The sequence below is a fragment of the Calypte anna genome, chromosome 3, assembly GCF_003957555.1.
Source record: "Calypte anna isolate BGI_N300 chromosome 3, bCalAnn1_v1.p, whole genome shotgun sequence".
NCBI classification, from domain to species: Eukaryota; Metazoa; Chordata; class Aves; order Apodiformes; family Trochilidae; genus Calypte; species Calypte anna.
Genome location: NC_044246.1, coordinates 23,426,090 through 23,442,180, shown reverse-complemented (window position 1 = coordinate 23,442,180; position 16,091 = coordinate 23,426,090). Strand labels below are relative to the sequence as shown.

Here is a 16,091-nt window from a genome sequence, read left to right as displayed (position 1 = left end):
CTCTGGCTTATTGCATGTAGGATACTCTAAAGGCTTTCTGCATAAGATAACTACTTGCCAATAGGAAAACAAAACAAAACAAAACAAACCACCAACATTGAAAACCTTCACACTTTTCCCTTCCTCTTCTGTAGTTCAAGTTATGCTGATTGAATCCAGCAAAAAGTTCCCAGGACTCGCACCCAAAAACCTTATGTCAGGTTTCAAGTTTTTGCACCCAGCAAATCTGAGTGGCCTGACCACTGTTTCCCTCTCTCTTGCCCAATCTCAAGCCAAAGGACACACATGGGGAGGGGCTTGCTGTACCCTTGAGTCAGCAGCTCAGGAAACAGGCTGTCCTGCACCAGGTTGGAAGGGTCATTGCCATGCATTCCTTCCTCCCCAGTGTCCATTTTCCTTCTCCCAGAGCCCCCGTACCAGCAGCTGGCTCCCTGCCCGCGCGCCTGCCATCGCAAACATGCCGGCACGAGGTTGCTCAGGAGCCACGCGATGCCCCTTCCTTCCCTTGCTGGAAGCTGAAAGCATCGGAGTTTTCATACACTTAACCTAGGTATTTAGCAGCATCTCCCATTTTTCCTGGTTTTATCCTAAGCCTACAGCCAGCCAGATTTAAGGTTTATGTGGCTTTCGGCTTACATATGAGAAATAGTTCTACTTTAGCCTGACAAAACAGAACAGGTATGGAAGGGACAATTAATGTTTTGGTCTCAAAGGACCAAAACCAATTCACACCTCAAGGAAAGAGGGATGCCACATACAGCAGGATGCAAAATCCCAGCCATGACAGGCAGTTTTGAGACAGATTAGATTAGATTAGATTAGAACTGGACAAATAGTGAACACTTAAAGGGAAAAAATCAGGAATTTGGTGTCTTATACCTAGTACCAGTATTTTGGCTGCAAAACGGTATTTCATATGCCTAATGCCTCTATACAGCTATTCAGAAATATGTAGTTAGAAAAATAGATTGTCAGTATCTATGTACAAATCTTCAGAAGCATAATTTCTTTCTGAGTTACAGAGTTTTAAATTTGTGAAGATTAAATTTGTTTTACATGTCATTTTTGATACTCCTTGCATGCCAAGTGTCGTTTATGTTAAAATTTGCCCTCCATATCTCAAGCTTCACCTCATATGATGTGGCTTTCTCAGAAACCAAACACCTTCCATGCTGTTGCAATTAAAAATCATACTAAGGGCCTCAGCAGTTGTTAAGTCCATCCATAAACATAGCTTGCACTATTTTATTTACAAATTTACTTTCAGAAGTTTTTTTTTTTAAGGAGTTATGATTAAAATGTCGCTACGAATAACCTTTTAACAGCACAGCAGCTACAGGCATGGGTTTATTTCATATCCATTTGATATGAATTGATATGCATTGATATTTTAACTGGAAATTTGTAGGCAACAGAGTTACTGTTACCAAACCTGTGGCTAGAACTGTCTTTAGAAAGGAGTATGATGTAAAGTATTTAACTGCTCTCATTACAAATATATCTATTTTCTGTAATCAATTTTGTTAAATCGTCTTGATCTCGAATATGCTGATCATATTCTCCTACATTAATTCATACACGTATGAGATGCAAAGGAGATGTAAATTCAATCTCACCCTCCTCAGCCACTGTGAAGCACCCCAGCCTAACCTAAATAGCCATTAAATACACAGCACCAAACTTGACGAATATTCCTGGATAAATTCAAGGAGGTATCAGTTTATAGAGCTGAAATTGTTCCTCTCTTTTCACAAGCCGACTACTTCCTTCAGTCCAGCATCTGCCTGCTTCATGTAACCCCACTATGCCAATACCACACACAAAATACAACATGCTTTTGCTAAAAGAAGTATTTAGATCTTTCATTCTAATGTGCTACGAGGGCTATGGCTTTGCCAGGATCAGCCAGGAAGGGCAGGGTGAAAATTATTCCAGTCAACAGCATTGCACACACAAAACCACAGCTAACATCCAAAGAACATATGACATTTATTCTCCATAGATCTGTTCAGTGCTAAAATTGTGTCAGCCACTAATGAGAAACTACTACCTTTTTGTACAGCTCTGACACAAGTTTTCTTGGGAGAAGGGGTTTTCTACCCCCGTTCGCTGAGACATATAGGCAAAGATTTTGAAACAAGGCAGAAATGATGAGCAACTAATTCAGCATCAACAACCAGTTTATTAGGATTTCTCCATATGAAGCAAAAATTAGAGCCTGATCTACTTCAAATTTATGCTATCAGCTCTTTAGCTTTAAAGAGAAGAGCCTCCCTTGTTTTATGAACCCTGTGATACCCGGAGCCAAATCCAGCAAGGAATTCAGTAATTCCTGTGAATGCCAAGCATCCTCAATGCCCACCAACTACAGGGAGAACTGATGGAGCTCACTGACAGGAGGGATTCGGCATCACATTAGTTCAGGCCTTTCTTCTGGGGAGATGCAGGGCCCTTCTTCATGTATCTATGCTTGGCACTGCTTGAGGAAATAGATGCTTTGAATGAGAAAAACAAACCAGGCTGCTCAAGGTAGAAAACCAAAAACATTTCCCCCCCCCCTCAAGCCAGTTTGGTCCTTGTTATTTCACCAGTCATGAAGAAAATAACTCACATGGTCTCGGTGCAGAGACAATACTGAAATGCTTGCAAGATTCCTACTGCAAACTCTGCCCAAGTTTTCCACGACATATTTTCCCACGCTACACAATGTCATTAAATCACAATTCTTGAATTAGTTAATCTAGCAGGTAGGCTGCTCTTTGAGACAGAATAAATCACGATTTAGAAACTGCAAGTTTTTTACAGTTCTGACCTGCATCAAATTCAACTCCGATTTCAAAACGTGGCCATTCTTACGACTATCTTAATTTATCAACAGATCATAAAAGAGACAAGTCATATAAACTGAGAGGCCTCAGAGTTCAACTGGCAGGCAAGTTAGCTGTATATACTGACAGTGCCACTCAGCCAACAGAGGATACTTTAGAATAATTTAATCAGGAGCTGTTAGCAAAAAGTATATACATTGTACTTTTTATCACAGTTCAACTCATGAAATGTTGATACTCAGTCTACCCTTGAGTATTAATAAATATTTCACAGTTTGTGATATTGCTGTTAAAGGTAAGCTCTGGACAAAAAGCAGATAAAATAAATGCAAAACGACCTGCAGTGGTCATAAAGTTTACATAATTGATGGTAACACGCAGAAAAACTGCGAGAAGACATAAAGGATATGTGCCACATGCAAATCTAGGGGTAAAAAAACCTGCCTTATAATTCATCCTGCATACTGGCAGACCTCTACAGATGATGGAAGTGACAAATAATCTGATCTTCTACACCTCGCGGTGGTGAAACAGCAGTGTTTCTGGACCCCACTCAGGCCAACTCCAGACCTTTCTACCACCGAGCAGTGGCCGTGGATGTACGGATGTGCTTCCACGTGCCCCCCGCTTGTCCCCAGACCCGGGTGACGGTTTTGGGGTGACACTCGCTGTGCAGCCAGAAACACCATAACACCTGCTGCGACCACTCAGGACCTGTGGGAAACTAGCAGCTCCCTGGCAATTTTTGCCCGACATTCAAGGGCACCTCTAGTCTGCAGCCTTTTCCCCTGCCAGCCGTGATTGACGTCTCCTACTTTGTCAAAGATATTAAGTTAATATCCTTCCTATCTGTTATTTCCGTAGACGGGCACATGTATGTGACACTGACCCCTCCGAGAGCTCCATCCCACCTCGGATGGGCCTCCTTGGGCACACGGACCAGCCGCGGGTACCGATCTATCGGCTCGCTTTCCACGGCTGACCCCGCCACTGGTCCCAGCGGCACAGAGAGGGGGCGGCCGGAACCTCCCGCACCCCGTGGCCCCTCCGCCCGGCGAGCACCTGCCCGCGCCCCGCGCACCTGTCCCGGTCCCGGCGGCTCTGTCCTTCCAGCCGCCTCAAAGCGAGCGCGGGGGATGCGCGAAACTTTCTCCCCCCTTCCTCAAAGACGCTCGGCTACCGGGGTGGCCCCCGCTCCGCCCCCCGCGGAGCGCCCAGTGCCGCGGAGCACTGCCCCGGCTTCTGCTATCGGGGCCCGCATTTCCCACCCTCGCCTCCATCCCGGGCCGCTCACCCTAAATCCAACCTTGCGCGTCCTCTCCGCACAGCCCCCACTCCCCCCTGCACAGTTCCCTCCTGCGCTTTAACTCCGTTTAAACACATGGCAAAGTGCTCCTGGTCACTCAGCCGACAAACAGGAAAAAAACTACCATCACCACCACCAAAAAAAAAACCCCAAACAAGCAAACAAAAAACCCCCCAACCAACCAACAACAACAAAAAAAACCCACGGAAGATCTCCATCAAAAGCTAAGAAAAAATTAAATCCCACGCCGAAGAAAAAAACTAACAACAACCAAACAAGCAGAAAGTACTAATAATCCTAATATTTTCCCAGATCAAGTCTCCTATCCCGCGACTTGAATCTGATCTCATGTGCTCACCACCTACCACTCAAATTCCATTTTCTACACATTTTCACAATTCTCAGCTCGTCCCACCCTTGGAAATGAAAAATAGTACTTGCAAGGTTTAGAAGAATCAGAGTAAAAAGTCCCTGCCCTTCCCAGTTTGGGTTAAAAAGAAGAACTAGCGACATGCAAATGACAAGCAAATTGGAAGAGACAAAAAGAAAGGCAGCTATAATAAACAAGACAAAGAGGAGGCTCAGAGGACCGGAGCAGGAGTTTAAAGCAGGGGATGGGGAACTTCGGCAGGGACGGGGGGAGGAGGAAGCTGGGAACAACAAAAAAGCCAAATCCTCGCTGCTCTTTCCGTCCCCGCAAAACTGCCCTCCAACACGCGGAATAAAATAAAGCCCAGTCCACAAAAGGTGGCAGCGAGCGAGCGAAGGGGAAGGGGGGAGGATCACCTAACAACGAGCAGGTCACTTACTCTTCAGCCCTGGGCAGGCTACGGGGAGCGCTCCATCGGGCTCGGCGCTCCCGAATCCTTACCGCTTTATCTAGGGGGGGATTACAACTACTCAGCTAATAAAGTCATTGCAATTTTGTCCCCTGGAAAAAAAGAAGCACAGGTTTGATAACGGTGAACGATATTTTTGCCGGGGATTTCATTCCACGCACACGCACCCCTTCCTCCCTCCAGCTCTTTTTAAAGCTGCCCAAACAAGTGACAAATAATTAAAAAAAAAAAAAAATAAGGAAGGAAGAAATAGAGAAAGAAAAAATAATTTAAAAAAGGCAAACCAAGAAGACCCGAAAAGGCCGAAAAAAAGCAGGGAGGGACCGAAGGGGCGCGTGGAGGGAGCGGGTACTTACTCCGTGCAAAGGCGACGAAACTGAGCCTCTGGGTTTTTTTTTGCCGGTGGCAAGAGCGAAGGGGAGACACGCACACGCACATGAACCAACCGCACGCGCCCCGCACGGACACACAGACAGACACACGGACACACGCGCGCACACACGGACACGCGCGCGCCGCCGCTGATGAATATGTTAATCGGGCGAGGGCGGGCGGGCGAGGGAGTGCGGGCGGGCGGGCGGGCGGGCAGCGGCCGCGGGGCTGCGGGAGCCGAGCGGAGCCGAGCGGAGCGGCGGCGGAGCGGCGGTGGAGCGGGGGCGGAGTGGCGCGGAGCGGCGGGGCGCGGGGCAGGGCTGGGCTGGGCTGGGCTGGGCTGGCCGAGCCGAGCGAGCGCTCCGCACCGCCACAAGATTTACTTTAAGACACAGCTGAAGGAAACAGGAAGACTAGACGTCACGCTCGGAGTGACGTGGGCCCGGCCCGGCGCCCAATCGGGAGGCTCCTTGGGACGGACGGGGGGACGGGGAGAACTTGGCAGGAGCCGGGAGAGAGGAGAGGGAATAGCGTGGGGGGTGGTCGAGGGGGGAGGAGGGGCCGCCCCGCCCCCGCGGGAAGGTGGTGGCGGCCGCGCACCTGCGTGGGGACGGACGGGCACGGGGCGGGGGCGCCAGCAGCTGCGGCCCGACGTGGCGGCCTCCCCCTCCCTTTGCCGGGCACGGGCGAGGGACGGACAAAAGCCGCCCCGCGTGGGGAGGAAGGTGGAGGGGAGCAGAGTAACTTTAGGAAAGTCATCACCGAGGGGACGGGGGATGCTCCGCGCTGCCCCACGCGGGAACGTTTTCCACGCGGGAAAGCTTCCGCAGAGGAGTGCGGGGTGCGGCGTCCGCTGCCCCGAGTTCGCGTCTTTCACACGTTTAGCATCGGGCCGGTGAAGTAAAAACCCTCTCGTTGGCGGTCACAAACTTTTAAGAGGAACGAGCGGGTGGCCGCCTACCTCCCTGCACGGAGTCTCTCGCCGGGGCAGCGAGCGGGAGCCGTGCCGGTTACTTCCCGCCTGCGGGGCAGAAAATAAAACACCATCAGGTTGCGCCGCACGGAACTACCGGCAGTGCCCAAACCCGGGTGTCGGCTGCGGGAGGCGCCGGCCCCGGACCCCTTGCTCAGCGCTCCCAAACTTTCAGTCAACTCAAACCTACGCTCATCTCAGCACAGCCCGCTCCCCGCCGGCTCTGGCGAGAAAGCGCTGGGAAAAAATTAATTTGAGGGGGAAAAAAAAAAAAAATAGCCGTATCTTCCCAGCGAGTCCCGTCTGCAATCCGGACCAAAACCTGCCGGGCGCGCTTTGTCCCGCCGTGAGCGTAGGTTTCCGCGGCGTGGGGCAGGGAGCGCCCGCACCCCCGCCCTGGTCGCCGCGGAGGGTCGCCCGGCCGCTGCCGCCGGAGCGGTGAGCCTGGCCGTAACGCAACAGCTTTGGGCTTGCAGACGGCAGGGGAATAAACTGAGGAGAGGGAATAAGGCCCTGCGGAGGGACCGGCGGCAGGGGAGCGCTGCAGGGCGCTCGGCGGCAGGTAAGGACGGTGCGGCCCCGCCGGGCCTGACCGCGCCCGCCTCTCCGGCCTGCCGTGCGGGAAAGGGAGCTCCGACCATAGGGGAGAGCCCGGACGCGGCGAGGGCAAGCAGGGCCAGCACCGGCGACCCCTGCCAAAATTTGAGCCGCAGCCTCGTGCCAGGTCACGCCTCGCCCCCTCTCTGCCCTTCCCCTGGCCGCACGGGGAGCCGCTCCGCTCCTGCCCTTCCACCTGAAGGGTCTGTCTCACTAGAGGTCTGTCTCACCCCAGCGCCCAACCCACGCGTGGGTGCGGACAACACCACAGGCTTCCGCGGCGCTGGCCGGGCATGGAAGCCCCTCGGCGGGGCGCGATGCGAGGGCCACCCTCCGTCGCCAAAGTTTGAGAGTCGGTCACTGGCAGCAAGCCCGCGCCCCGGGGCCTGCCCGCCTCTGCCAGAGGCTCTCTGCGAGGGCCAAACGCGTGGCTGCCCGCAGGGGCTCCTCTCCCCGCTGCCCGCCTGAGAGGCCGGGCTGGCCACCGCTTCTGGGTGGCTGGCGGCTCCGCGCTGCCTCTGCAGCGCGGAGAGGGGTCCTGAAGGTAGGTGGGTGGGTAATGTTATAAACCACCCTCCGCGGATCACGAAAGAATCGTCCCGGACAGGCCAAAGCGGCCCCTTCGCGCTGCCGAGCTGCCACTGGGAAGCTGTTTCCGAGTTAAAAAATACCAATCTCCCTTCCGCTGCCCCGGCCGGCGGATCAGGGAGAGATACAGCCGGTGACACCCGTCTGAGAAGCCCGCACCGGTATGGGAGGAGAAGCCTTTCGTGAGCAGCGCCCTGCACGTCGGGGCACAGGGCAGTGGTACCCTGGCCCGGCGCAGCTGCCGTGTTGAGGGGCGAGGTGGGCTGCTTTCATCGCTGCCCTTCCCGGTTCCGCGGCAGTGCGGAGCTCCCCTCCTCGTCGGGCCGGGCGCCTTGGCAAGCCGTGCCCAGGTTTGGGACCCATCCCGGGGCCGGCGCTAGCAGATTCCCGAGGCAACGGGGCGCAACCCGGAGCACTCCGCTGCTACTGATTTCGTCCCGCATCCCGCGCGGTGCCCGGAGGGGTGCCCGGTGCCTGTCGCGCCCTGAAGGTCCGGGGAACCTCTGCCCTCCGGGACGGCTTCGCCGCGAATTGTTTTAACGTGAGACCTTTAGGAATAGGGGCATTGGGCTCTCCGCCGCTGGGAAGCGACGGGGCTACCCCGGCCCGCGCTGAGCTCCGCGGGCGCGGGGAGACGGGCATGGTCCCCGCTCATTCCTGGGGGGCTCAGCTGGCCGGGACGATGCGTTCAGGCTCCGTTGTAGCTGTAAGTGCTGCAGGGCTGGGCAATAAGGGCACAGCAGTGTGTCTGGACGCAGGGGGAGATAGGCTAAATTTGGCGGGTGAGTGACTCGCTTGAATTCTTTTTTTTTTTTTTTTTTTTTTTTTCGGTCTTCTTTAAAGGACTCCGGGATACATATAGAGGTGAAGCCGAATCGTGCAAATTTTAATAAATAAATAAATAGCTGCCTCTGATACTGAGTTTGTTACTACCGGAACCCAACTTTGGCTACTGTTGATTTACTCAAAAGAGAAACTGAGTCACTGGGAGTGAAAAGATGTCCCCAAGGTCACGCAGCAGTGCTGCGGCAGCCAGCCTGGCCCCAGCTGTGGGTACCACGTATGCGGGCTTCCACTTACCCTCTGGCCCCACTGCCTCGTTTCTGTAACTGCTTTCAGGTTGTATTCCTCCAGCCCCATGTCTTGAAACTTTTTTGAGTCTAAACCCAAAACCTGCAACCTGCCACACCAGTGAGCCCAAGTGGAATGAAGTGCTTATTTTCTACTAGCTCATCCTCTCTGGCTCTGAATACTGCAGACTCTTTCTCTCTTCTAATCCTGGAGGATAGGCAACCTATTAAAGAAAGCAAGTTGATGTTTCAAAGCTCTGGAGCAGAAATAATCCCCCACCCATCACCCAAATTTTCGAGGTGGAGGAAGAGCTCTTCTTCATCCAAAACTTAATCCTTCAGAAGGGGCCCATGGGACCTAGTGCCAGCTCATGTTTAGGATTTGTAGTGAAAGAAGTACTTTCCTGGTGCCTTCTTTAGGGCCTGGTGGCTTGGGCAGCAGCAGGGCAGCCTCCTACTGCTGTGAGTGGCCCTAGTCCCCCCAACCCGGTGCCAGCATGGTCCCTGCTAGAGAACTGCTATAGATTCCAATCTCCTTTCAAAGTCCTGCAGAAGTCCCAGGACCTTTTCCTGATAGTAGATCATCAGGTAGTCATACTATTTTCTGAGTGTTCCCAACAAAAATTAATCCATTTTAATTCAATTCGAATTCAAAACCAGGGTGTGCTCAGGTCTGTTTTCTCCTGCTCCTCTGCCTCTGGATAACACTTGGTGTGTGCCACAAACTTCAGGTCAAAATACTACGTTTCCTGCTGACAGGGGGTTGTCAGGTGTATGTTCAGATACAGGGTTTGTCCCATATCAGAAATAAATCCTCCAAGTTTTGGTGCTTCTGAAGAGAAGAGGGTTGAAGCAAACCTACAGCTTTCTGTGTTTCATTTCTTCAAGGGGGAAAAAAAATATGCAAGAAACTTAAGAAAACTTCTGCAGTGTGCCCATGACCATGGGTGATTCCTCTGTTCCTTTGGAGTCTGACAACAAAATTGAAAGTGACAAGGGTATATTGTTGAAACTGCCTTTTCTTTGATCATTTTTCTTGCTGTGTCTGTTCCAACTAAATGAGAGAATGGGGCTGTGAATACATAGTAGGTTTTTCTCTTTCTTTCTTTCTTTCTTTCTTTCTTTCTTTTTCCTTCTTCTTTCTTTCTTTCTTTCTTTCTTTCTTTCTTTTCTTTCTTTCTTTTCTTTCTTTCTTTCTTTCTTTCTTTCTTTCTTTCTTTCTTTCTTTTCTTTCTTTCTCTCTTTCTCTCTTTCTCTCTTTCTCTCTTTCTCTCTTTCTCTCTTTCTCTTTCTCTCTTTCTTCTTTCTCTCTTTCTTCTTTCTCTCTTTCTCTCTTTCTCTCTTTCTTTCTTTCTCTTTCTCTCTTTCTCTCTTTCTCTCTTTCTCTTCTTTCTCTTTTCTCTCTTTCTCTCTTTCTCTCTTTCTTTCTTTCTTCTCTTTCTCTCTTTCTCTCTTTCTCTCTTTCTTTCTTCTTTTCTTTTCTTTTCTTTTCTTTTCTTTTCTTTTTCTTTTTTTTACCCCTTTATTTTTCAGGGGTGGGGAAGGTCCAAGTACTCTAAAGCATTAGAAGAACAACACTCCACAACCACAAAGGCCTGATTCTGTTCTTATGTATTCTGATGTGAATTAAAAATAACTCTGCTGATATTAATAAAACATCATCAGTGTGTGTGTATGAGAAAGTGGAGAACTGGGTGCCTGATGTGTGTAATGGCTGAACTTAGAGATTTTCCTCACTTCCCTTTGCCTTGGCCTTTCAAAAAGGAAAGCTTTGGAAGAAATGCCTTTAACCTGGAGAATGAATGCAACCTAAGTGGTTCAGCAGAGTGAAATCTAATTCAAGAACCTGTTATTGATAGAAACAGAATCGTTTAAAATAATAATATTTTTTTAAAAATAAAAAAAAAAAACAAAAAACCCAGAACCAAACAAAAAACCTCACAACCTCCAGAGAGGAGAAAGTGAAATAAACTAATCCTATTAAACGTGGTAGCATGTTTCTGTGCAGCTTGCTGAGAGATTAAGCACAGGAAAAGGGATAAGTGCTGCTTCAGTTTCACTAAACTAATGTGACAACTTGTCATTGGAAATCTTTACAGCTTGTTAGCAGATGACTAGCTGATTCAGATATGTTTTCTACCATTTCCTTTGTGTCTGGGGGTGGTGTTTTTTCTTTCCTGTTCCTTTCTTATCCATACTGTGTTATTCTGCTTTTTAATCCTTCATGTCTCCTTCAAGTCAAAACACTTAACTTGCTTTAATCAATATTTTGTTTTGAAGATGTCCCTTGACCTTTTGTTTGTGCAAATTAACCTTCAAGGGCACCTCATTCATTCATTAACCTCAGTGGGATGCTGTATCCCTTGTACATGGCATTTTAGGATGCATAAAACATTAATGAATATTTAGACATATTGCAGTAAGTGACTGTGATATTGTTGTGGTTACTACTACTGCCACTTCTTCTCTTCTCTTCTCCTTCTCTTCTCTTCTCTTCTTTCTTTCTCTTCTCTTCTCTTCTCTTCTCTTCTCTTCTTTCTCTCTTCTCTTCTCTTCTCTTCTCTTCTCTCTTCTCTTCTCTTCTCTTTCCTCTTCTCTTCCCTTCCTTTCCATTTTTCCTCCTCCTCTCCTCTCCTCTCCTCTCCTCTCCTCTTCCCTCCTCTCTCCTCTCCTCTCCTCTCCTCTCCTCTCCTCTCCTCTCCTCTCCTCTCCTCTCTCTCCTCTTTCCTCTCCTCTCCTCTCCTCTCCCTCTCCTCTCCTCTCCTCTCCTCTCCTCTCCTCTCCTCTCCTCTCCTCTCCTCTCCTCTCCTCTCCTCTCCTCTCCTCTCCTCTCCTCTCCTCTCCTCTCCTCTCCTCTCTTTGCCTTGACCTTCCCCCACCGGGAAAGGCATGATCATTGAGTAAATGGAAAAAAACATTTTACAACATTAAAGGAAGACTGTTTAGAAAAGGAAGGCCCTGCTGAGGTGTAGAGGAAGCCTGTTTATTAACACTGGACACCTCTTATCTCAGGCAGCTCCAGATGGACGTCCCCTTGGTAATTCTCACTCTGTGCCAAGTGGGGTTAAGCAGGGTAACCACCTTGACGTGGGCTGGTGATCACCAGGGGATCATCGGCTCCTTCAGAGAGAAATTTTTGCAGAAACTTGGGGTGGGGGAGGGAGAGCCATCATCAGGCTTCAGCATAAAAAGCTTGCACGTGGCCAGATTTACCTTTGTGGCTGTAAATTGCTTGCTGCCTGGGACAGAGCCAGGTTTTGATTGAGAGATAAAGTAGCTCAAATCCGTCAATAATTAACTGTCACTCAATTAAGTCTTTCTTAACAAATTAGCACTTGGTAGCACCTAGGGTGCAGGTTTTTCATGGGAAAAGACTGATTGGGTGATGCTGCCCATTAAGTTTGCCCACTGAGTACCAGCTAATGTCCTGCTCAGTTTAAACACCACTGTGTAAATTTGGTGAACTGGTTCCCAAACCCCATTTCTGCCCAATTGCTCTTAAGATTAACTATTTCTGTGTCCCCAAGCTGAACAATGCAGGCTTGGGGAATGAGAGAGCTGTGGCATGAGAATGAGTGGCCCTGGGCACCTGGCTTCAGCAGGGTTTTCAGGTTGAATGTGTTTCCAGAGACACTGCAAGGCTCCATGTTGATGCTTCTCTCCCAGATTCCTGGAAGAATCCCTTCTGTGGCAACAGAGATAGCATTGGTAGTAGGCATTGGGTCTGTTTTCTTTCAACCCTCTCCGAACTAGTGATGCCATGGATATGTCATCCCTCTCTTCCCATTACTCTTCCATTCAGTGAGTGAATGTCAGATGTCAGAATTTCAGATCCAGCAGAGCCATCCCAGTTTACATCAGCTGGTGATCTAGCCCCGAGTGGCACACTACTGGATTGACACTGCCAGCATGGGAATTCCCTTGGTACATCAATTCACAGCGAACTGCAGATTCTGGAAGCCCTGGCTTTGTGATCATTTGTCACATCAACCCTGCTGAGGGGAAATCTGTCTCTAGAGAGTCAGAAACCCCTTTGCCCTCTGCTGGCATCGAATTCTCCTGGTGCTACACAAAGTTGCACCTCCAGGACATGTGATCACAGAATCTGTTTAGAAGTCACCCGCCCAAGTCTGGCCTGTGCAAGCTCTGATCACAACATACTGCACAGAGGGCTCTGAGATGGAAGCTGATTTTCACTTCAACTCTGATCTGTTCCTCTGATACGGGTTTATAGTCTATATACATTTAGTTAAGCAGTCACTGCTTACTTTGCTGACTAGCTCTCTACCTCTTTTGACTCGGTAGCAGCCTCAGCTGCAGCATGGCCCAAAAACCTGTGGGCCAAACATGGGCCAAAGGGATGTTGTACAAGAGTTTATAAGCAAAGTTTGGGAAGCTCTTCAGGTTGTTCTTTCTGGGGAAGTATACTGTTGACTTGTACAAAAGCTTTCTTTCTACCAGTTGTATCAGAAGAGCTGCCAGAGAGTGACAGCCCATAGCCAGCACCATCCTACTGTGGTTCAAAGACCCTAAGTGTTTCACTGCCCTCTGTGTGGAGGGTTTAAAAGCACATGAAAAAATACTTGGTATGGCTCTGTTCTAGTACTTGCATTAAAAGTCTTAAGTTTAAAATCATAAAGCAGGAGAAAAGGAAGTGCATTTCATAGTTTAAAGCTGTACCCTATCCTGCTGAATAATCAAAGCTGGTATTTAACAGGAAATGTAGTTTAATTTTATAGACTTATGTTCTTTTAGTTGGTTGGTGTTTTTAAGAAAGAGGAAGATATTTTTGTAGAGGGATTATAATCTGGGGAAAAGAACTTTGATTATGCTTTTGTGTGCACTAAATTAATGTATTTTATCACAGAATCAAAGAATCATGGAACAGTTTGATTTGAAGGGTCCTTAGAAGTCATCTAGTACTAACCCCCCTACATGAGCAAGGGCACATCCCACTATGCCAGGTTGCTCAAAGCCCCATCCAATTTATATTATATGTTTTATAATCTAGATAATAACATGCTTGTTATATATTATATTAACATATAATAATAAGTAATATAGCATAAAAGTATATTAATATAACGTGCTATATATATAAGAATAAATAATTTCTATTATAGAGCAACAGTTTAAACCCCCCATATTTTCTAATAAAAAGTCATTCCCATGATGTGAAGAATGCATATGAGCTATAATCTCTAAGGACTCAGTCCTACAAAGCATTGAGGAACAAACTTTTCAGAGGCGCTGTCAAAACAGGTTTAAAGGGCTATGCTATTAATTTTAACAGAGTGCAAGTGCCTAGATGTTTTGTAAGGTTCTGAAGAAGCCAATGGACTTAGAAACATAAAGCAGAGCATAGGCTGGCTTTAGGTACCACAAAACAGCCATTGTGGATCTTCCAGCTCAGGACACACGCTCCCTAGATGCTACAGTGCTGTTGCTGAGCTTGCCAGAGCCATCCTGGAAGGAGAGGTTATGTACAGGGATATCTACCACTTGTCCAGGAGCCACCTCACAGGTTTTGCCCATGCCTGTGGGCTCCAGCAGAACCACACTCAGCTCTTTTTTCTTTACAAGATGTCCTCATGGTGGTGTCAGTTCCCACTTTTCATAGGGTAGCCTACATGTTACAATGTTTCTCCAAGAGGTGAGAAAATTGTGGTTAACACCTTCCTTGTGCCAAGGCCATGCTAAGTCAGGGCTCTCTTCTCTCTGAAAAGTGGCCTGGCCATGAGGCTGAGAGACGGGGTCATCCTTACCCCCACTCCTTTGGGGGTTTTGTCCCATTGCAAAGAGGAGTCAGCTATCAGAGTCAAGAGGAGAAGAAACAAATGAGCTTGACTTTGTGAAAGATGCTTAAAACAATGAACTTAGAGGAGGCAGAGCTCTGCTTCTAGGATTATATGCTTCACCTGTCTATATGGCTCTGTAATACAAAATACATCACTGGTACAGGGAGGAGGGCCCAGGTATCCCTGAGCCCAGGTGATGGTGCACGTTGCGGGGCTTTGCCCTGCTTCCTGACCCCCTCTCTGGGCTCTGCAATCAGTGTGCCTTTCCTCCAGGTTCCCTGGAGTGGATGGAGGGTGTTTCAGCAATTAGCATGAGGGCTCTAACATCTCTTATGGATTTTAGCCTTGAGCAGCTGAATCATTAGGTACCGACATAACATAAAACATGTCCTAAGCTTCTAATGAAGTTATTGGACTCACGCTCAGCAGCTTCAGGTCCAAAACAGTGTAGGCGCCTTTTTCTGGAAAGGAAATACATCCCTGACATAAAGGTCAAAAGGCATTTATAACAACATTAATAATTTCAGAGCATTGTGCTATTGAATTCTAGGAATTATTATACCTGTTTGGCAGTACTGTTTAGTTGCTTTTACAACAGAAATATGCTGTTTACCTCCTGAGAGATTCATAAAGAAAAAATTTCAGTCAATATCAATGAGTAAGGTATTTTCCTTACCAGAGATATTGATTTAAATATTGACTTTGCTGCTGGAGGGTTATTTCACTCCATGCTGCAGATACTCATAGTCAAGTGACATGTGTTATATGTACTAATATAAATGTGATTTCTGGCCCAGTAATCTTGTCTGGATAATTCTGACTTTTTGCATTTGGCTCAGTCAGAGGCAGTTGTCCTTTCTAAAACCGAGCACTTATTTTCTTCTGAGTGTCAATGCTCTTCCCTCCATGTGAATTACTTGCAACTAAGAGCAAAACAAACAAATGCTGAAACCCCCCTGCACACTGCCCCTTTGTCTTATTACTTCATTTTCCTTTCAATCTTTCAGCAATGGGTTTAGGCTCCACAAGACAGAAGTTCTTTATTTAGCGACAGAAAAGGTGCCGCCACAGAACCTGTTACAGCTTGTCAGAAAACCAGCCCGAGTGTGTTCTGGGACAAGGACTGTCTTTCTATTGCTGGGTTATACAACAGCTCTCACGTTGGCTTGCTGACCCTGATCATCAGGCAATAGTAATAGCAACAACAATAGCTTATGCCACCAAGCAGCAACCCAATGCTCAGGAGGGCTGCGGTAGCTCCCAGCACAGCCCAGATGTGCCAGCTCCCCCTTGTGCAAAGTAACAGCCCAGGAGGAAAAAAAAAAGAGAGAGAGAGAGAGAAAGAGAGAAAGAATGAGAGAAAGAATGAGAGAGGAAGAAAGAAAGAGAGGGAGGAAGAAGAAGAGAGGAAGAGAGGGAGAGAGAAAGAGAAAGAAAGAAAGAGAGAAAGACAGAAAGAGAGAAAGAAGGAGGAAGGAGAAAGAAAAGAAAGAGAGAAAGAAAAAAGACAAGAAAGAGAGCAAGAAAGAAAGAGGAAGGAAGGAAGGAAGGAAGGAAGGAAGGAGGAAGGAAGGAAGAAGGAGGAAGGAAGGAAGGAAGGAAGGAAGGAAGGAAGGAAGGAAGGAAGGAAGAAAGAAAGAAAGAAGAAAGAAAGAAAGAAAGAAGAAAGAAAGAAAGAAAGAAAGAAAGAAAAAGAAAGAAAGAAAAGAAAGAAAGAAAG

At 48.1% G+C, this 16,091-nt stretch overlaps 1 protein-coding gene and 1 long non-coding RNA gene across 2 annotated transcripts in view; one reads left to right on the top strand and one right to left on the bottom strand.

Annotated features, from left to right (window-relative positions):
* PROX1 (prospero homeobox 1) overlaps positions 1-3,968 on the bottom strand; it is a 47,883-nt gene extending 43,915 nt beyond the window's left edge. Inside the window, 1 exon segment of the mRNA XM_030448775.1 lies at positions 3,910-3,968. The gene's annotated coding sequence lies outside the window, so the exon portion shown is untranslated.
* A 2,741-nt stretch (positions 3,969-6,709) lies between these two features.
* LOC115598163 overlaps positions 6,710-16,091 on the top strand; it is a 33,399-nt gene continuing 24,017 nt past the window's right edge. Inside the window, exon 1 of the long non-coding RNA XR_003987438.1 lies at positions 6,710-6,880. This is a non-coding gene — a long non-coding RNA (uncharacterized LOC115598163). The remainder of the gene's footprint in view (positions 6,881-16,091) is intronic.